Raw genomic sequence first — 6,464 nt, 5'->3', positions numbered from 1 at the left:
CACGGATTTCATTTTTACTACTCTTCTGTTTCACCAGTTGAAGAAACAACATTCTGATCATAATCCTTTTGTTGTACCGTCAAACCCAGGTTAACGGACACCCGCTTACTATGGACACCTCATTATTACAGACAGTTTACTTTGTCCCTGGGGAAAGAAGGCCCTTACTTTTTCTCTAAAGTCAACCAACTTAATACGGACACCTTATTATTACAGACAGTTTGCTTTTTCCCTAGAGAAAGAAAGCCCTTACTTTTTCTCTAAATTCAACCCGCTTTATACGGACACCTCATTATTCCAGACAGTTTGCTTTGTCCCTGGGGAAAGAAAGCCCTTACTTTTTCTCTATTTTAACCAGCTTAATGCGGACACCTCATTATTACAGACAGTTTCCTTTGTCCCTGGGGAAAGAAGGCCCTTACTTTTTCTCTAAATTCAACCCGCTTAATACGGACACCTCATTATTACAGACAGTTTGCTTTGTCCCTGGGGAAAGAAAGCCCTTACATTTTCTCTAAATTCAACTCACTTAATACGGACACCTCATTATTACAGACAGTTTGCTTTGTCCCTGGGGAAAGAAAGCCCCTACATTTTCTCTAAATTCAACCCACTTAATACGGACACCTCATTATTACAGACAGTTTGCTTTGTCCCTAAGGAAAGAAAGCCCTTACATTTTCTATAAATTCAACCCACTTAATACAGACACTTCGTTATTACAGACAGTTTGCTTTGTCCCTGGGGAAAGAAAGCCCTTACATTTTCTCTAAATTCAACCCGCTTAATACGGACACCTCATTATTACAGACAGTTTGCTTTGTCCCTGGGGAAAGAAAGCCCTTACTTTTTCTCTAAATTCAACCCGCTTAATACGGACACCTCATTTTTACAGACAGTTTGCTTTGTCCCTGGGGAAAGAAAGCCCTTACTTTTTCTCTAAATTCAACCCGCTTTATACGGACACCTCATTATTACAGACAGTTTCCTTTGTCCCTGGGGAAAGAAAGCCCTTACTTTTTCTCTAAATTCAACCCGCTTAATACGGACACCTCATTATTACAGACAGTTTGCTTTGTCCCTGGGGAAAGAAAGCCCTTACTTTTTCTCTAAATTCAACCCGCTTTATACGGACACCTCATTATTACAGACAGTTTCCTTTGTCCCTGGGGAAAGAAAGCCCTTACTTTTTCTCTAAATTCAACCCGCTTAATACGGACACCTCATTATTACAGACAGTTTGCTTTGTCCCTGGGGAAAGAAAGCCCTTACTTTTTCTCTAAATTCAACCCGCTTAATACGGACACCTCATTATTACAGACAGTTTGCTTTGTCCCTGGGAAAAGAAAGCCCTTACTTTTTCTCTAAATTCAACCCGCTTAATACGGACACCTCATTATTACAGACAGGTTGCTTTGTCCCTGGGGAAAGAAAGCCCTTACTTTTTCTCTAAATTCAACCCGCTTAATACGGACACCTCATTATTACAGACAGTTTGCTTTGTCCCTGGGGAAAGAAAGCCCCTACATTTTCTCTAAATTCAACCCGCTTAATACGGACACCTCGTTATTACAGACAGTTTGCTTTGTCCCTGGGGAAAGAAAGCCCCTACATTTTCTCTAAATTCAACCCGCTTAATACGGACACCTCGTTATTACAGACAGTTTGCTTTGTCCCTGGGGAAAGAAAGCCCTTACTTTTTCTCTAAATTCAACCCACTTAATACAGACACGTCATTATTACAGACAGTTTGCTTTGTCCCTGGGGAAAGAAAGCCCCTACATTTTCTCTAAATTCAACCCGCTTAATACGGACACCTCATTATTACAGACAGTTTGCTTTGTCCCTGGGGAAAGAAAGCCCTTACTTTTTCTCTAAATTCAACCTGTTTAATACGGACATTCTGGTAATACAGAAACTTATGCCCCCTCAATGTCCGTGTATATATTTATTAACAAAGTTTCCTATACACGATAGTTGACAATACACCTGTTTGCCCACATAAGCCTCGGTTGCGTGCTAATGATGTCTTGGTGCCTTGCAACGAATGCTAAAAATCTTTTACAAAGACAAACGTCAAGACAAAAATATCCTTTATTATCCTTATTGACTGCAACCCTTTGCATTTCTTCTTACGCCATGTTTACCAGGTTTACACCAGTTTTAATTCCCTTTGCTTCGTGGCTTCCCTTTTGATGTGGGATCCCTGCAAAACCAATTTATCAGTACAGTATTTTAATAAGTGAAAAATACAACGTTTTTAGCCGTGAATAGTTGTTCATAAAATATTAATTCACCTTGCCTCTTAGGAAACGTACTCAGAGGAGAGAAAAATGATGCAAAGCCTTTGAAGAGATTTATTTTCGTCACTTTTGAGTGACGAAAAGATTTAATAACGATGGTAATTTATCCATGAGGTGAAAAAATGGAAACATGATAATGAAATTGAAAGCTATCCATTTCACAAATTCAGTGGTCTTCTGCGATTAAAATATGCATCGAAGATCTTTGAAATTTGCCTTTCTGGAAGTATGGCGTGCGTTTTACCCATAATTCATGACAATAGGTAGTTAATCTTCCAGCTAAGACTTAATTGGAGACCAAGCGGTCAAATAAGATCTATATCGCCAATGTCTATCCTAGTTTCGGTAGCAAGACGCATCTTAGCCTGCGTGGCAGGCACAAAAAGGGGAGGGGAGGGGTAGGGAGAAAAGCGTGAAAGCGGGGCAAGAGAGGCTAGACGCACCTTGAAATACTAGGGAGCTTAAGCAACGTTGACGACGACGGTAAGGAGAAAGGCAAAAAAAAAAAGGTTTAGATTAGCAAACTAGGCAGGTGCATCATTTTTTTTTTGTACATTTCTTTGCCGTCGCTGCAAGACTACAACATGAAATTGTCCAATTTCACGGATTTTTGGAGGACATGAGCACAAGTCAACGACTTTCGTTTTCTTTTTCCTGAACTTTGACACACTCCCAAGGCAACTCCAGAAAAATTTGCCAAAATTTGACGAATTTGACTAATAAGCGTGACAAAGTTTGAAGCAGCTCGAATTCACTTTTAAGTTGCGTTTCCGAAAAGTAGCCATCGCCTTCGTTGTTGCTTTGCTCTCTACTATTACTGTTACTTTTACGGGAGACTTGCGGAGTTGCCATGGCAATTCCCATCTGAAAACTAAAACTTTCATCTTAGACTGTTCACAGTCACCTATTTTTCCGTAACATCGCCGATATCGAGCAAATTGCGTTACGGCCAGCCATCTTGAATGAGTGTCAAAAATACCACCCCCCCGCTCCCTAAGTAGTTTTGAGACTCGTCCAAGATGGCTACCCTTAGCGCAAAGCGCTCGATCTCGGCGATCTTACGGAAAAATAGAGGACTGTGAACAGTGTACTTTGATCTTTGCCAGTCCAATTTCGCTATGTTGACCATTTCCCGATAATTCGCCCGCGCTAAAATCGTTTTAGTACATGAATGGTGTTCGCTCCGGGTAATGGGCCCATGCTAAAACTCTGTTTTGGAAAATGACAAATGTATGTATAGTGCGGATCAATTGAATTTTCTGAGCAACTGACAACCTATGTAGCTAACCCCTACCTCCGCCGACCTAAGTCAACTTCAACACTTACTTCTCACTTAAGGCAAAATAGTGACTTATGGGAGGGGTAGGTAGTCAGTTAACCGGAATTCTCAATTGATCTTATAGTTGTTGGTTTTTGTTATTTTACCTGCATGAGGAGGGCAATCACGAATTGATTTTATATACGTAGTTCACTCCGTTTGCTCCTGCACAGTACAAGCATGGTGAATCATCACACTTTTGGGAAAACGGATGAACAAAGCATTTGTCTGATTCGCCAACAGCATCATAGGCTATCTTACCCACTCCGGACCAACACTCGGCCCAGAACTGAATGCCAAAATATTTGTAGCCAGCTTTCAAAGTTGCCTTAGCACAATCCCTCACCAACCTGTAGACAAAACAAACCAATAGACCCTTGCATGGTTATTTCAGCTTTTGACATGGACCACTACTGGAAAGAACATCTTGAAATATTAAGTAAAGCTTAAATTTGAGAGTGATACTTCTAAAACGAGCGAAGAGTATAGCTCTGGAAAGTTGCTAAAATTTAAAGACGCTGGTATGGTGTGGGCCAGATTGTTTCCCCCGCAATACAAAAGTCTGTAAAATTTAGCGTCTTTGAGGAAGTGTATCCTCGTCAGCTTTTAACCCTTTCACTGCCAAATGTGACCAAAGGCAAATTTCGACCAAAGTTCCAAATTTCATTTCCTAATATTTTGAGAAACAAATGGCATCACGTGAAAGTACAGGCAGAGAGCTTTCATCGGAATGGTCACATCATAGGATTTCGTCCATTAGACTCAAAAGTTAGAGTCACCTTACAAACCCCCTCCAACACTCTGGCAGTGAAAGGGTTAACAAATAGGCAAGTTTATTAACTTTAATGGCGCTCTTTCCAGCGAAGTCGACCAATTTTCCCTGGCTTGTTCAATGTTAAAAGTTGAAAAAAGCTTTGGAAGTTTTAGCTTTACAATAACGCTTAAGATATAACTGGGCGTTAGGAGCCCATGAACCAAAGTGAGCAACTCCCATATCAGACCTCTGGCACGGCATTTTTTTTACGGACCGATTTATCTTTAGGACCTGGTACGTTTGAGAACTCTTTTTCCGCGAAAAATGGAAGCTCTGCTCCGTCTATGATCGAGCGCATTTGACTTAGTATAAGACATGAAAAAGGAAAGAAAACTAAACGTCTTTGAAAGCTAAAAAATATACCATTTTCAGGTCTGTTCGTGTGCTAACTGGTTTGTGGGACCTGAAAGATAATCTAAATTCGCACCATATTCATTCTAAACATAAACTGGTTGGTGAAATAGCAGTGACACGAGTACATGGAATTTGCTCTCTTAGAGTTATAGGCTTCCTCTGTGCGCTTATTGGTTGAGGGAGACCAACAGGAGGGGCCCGGGGGGTACTCCTGGGAAATCTTGGTGGGGGTGTGCCGCCCGGTTCTCCAAATCATAACCCTATCAAGTTCAGAGCAAAAATTGTCCTTTTCCACACCCGTTTAAAGACCAGACCTCTAAAATCCATACCCGTTTTCAGACCTGGCTTTTAGGGATTGATTAAGTCATCATTACTTAGATTAGAGCGCAAACAAAACAATTCTTCAAACGCATTTTGAATTCGCGTATTTCTATTTCCTTCTTCATTTGGAATTGAAACGAAAACTACGTTCATGCACTCCCGTAGTTCCCTCGAAAACAATACCCGATTCCAGACAAAAATAGGCAAAGTGTATAGCCGTTTTCCGACCAAAAAGGCCCAAAAAACCAAACCCTTTTGGGCGGTACATACCTTATTACATGAAATTTTCGCTTCACGTTAATTTCGCGATACAAAAAAAATCGCGAAATTAAAGTGACGCGAACAATGAGTGTCGCGAACATAACATGCGACGCGAAAATTAAGTGACTCACATTTTGTACATGTAGAGAAAGAACGAGTTTATTATCACTGAAACGTTTACAAATCACACTTTTTACTTTTCTCTGGAATGCTCAGTGTAAATGGATGTTGTGGTCAATTGACTCAAGAACAATAATTGCGTACAAGCATGAACTGCTTGTGGACATTGTGAGGAGTGCTTTGTTGTTACGGTTGACATTAAGTCCCCGCTGTTGCGTTTTTCTTCATGATTTTGACTTTATTGTTTCTTTGATAAAGTCGTTTTATTTAATTCCAAGACATGTTAAATAACTTTGCGTATGAAATGTAAATTGTTGTACTCAAAAGCGCGAAATTAGAGTGATTCAAAATATACAATTTTCGCAAATTTAAGTGTCGCGAAATGTGCGCTCATCAAGATGGCGAAATAAACATGTCGCGAAAATTTCATGTAATAAGGTACCTATATGGCTTATATAAAAGGGTAACCCTTCCCGGGGGGAGTAGCGTGCGTAGCAGGCGCTTGGAAATAGTGGGCGCAAGAAAGAACGAGCGCGCTAGAGGGAGACACGCGAGGGGAGAAGGAGTGTGTGTCTCGCGCGCCCGTTCTTTCTTGGGCCTGCTACGCAGGCTGCGGGAGTAGGGGAAACAAGGAGGGGGCAGTGAAGAAAATAATACCCTAATAGGGCTCGCAAAAACTCCTGTCCGGTTGTCCTTGACAAGAAGGAGTCAAGTAGGTTTTCGCAAGTGACTGTTAAGGGTGCTTGCCCAATGAGTAAGGGCTAGGCAAGTCAATCTCTAAAATAATCATTAACTAAGACAAAAAATAATTGGCCCCTGGCAATTAAAATGTGACAGCTAATTGTCCAAAGTACAAGCTAGAACTCAACCAATTTTCGAGCCCTGCGTAGATTTGATACAGGCTTGTATTTCGGAGCCCAGGGTTCGAGGTAACGAGCATAAATCGGTTGATTCGGTGCTAGTTCTTTCCTTA

General features: G+C 40.9%; 1 long non-coding RNA gene across 1 annotated transcript; it reads right to left on the bottom strand.

The window, feature by feature from the left end:
• Positions 1-2,076: 2,076 nt before the first annotated feature.
• LOC140953997 (uncharacterized) lies at positions 2,077-3,982 on the bottom strand. Its single transcript, XR_012167477.1, has 2 exons — positions 3,729-3,982; positions 2,077-2,206 (listed from the first exon to the last, which is right to left on the bottom strand). It is a non-coding gene; the product is annotated as an uncharacterized lncRNA (long non-coding RNA).
• Positions 3,983-6,464: the final 2,482 nt, after the last annotated feature.

Source organism: Porites lutea, chromosome 12, assembly GCF_958299795.1.
Source record: "Porites lutea chromosome 12, jaPorLute2.1, whole genome shotgun sequence".
In the NCBI taxonomy this organism is placed as follows: domain Eukaryota; kingdom Metazoa; phylum Cnidaria; class Anthozoa; order Scleractinia; family Poritidae; genus Porites; species Porites lutea.
Note: the sequence above shows the minus strand (reverse complement) of the source record. Positions and strands in the feature narration are given on the sequence as shown.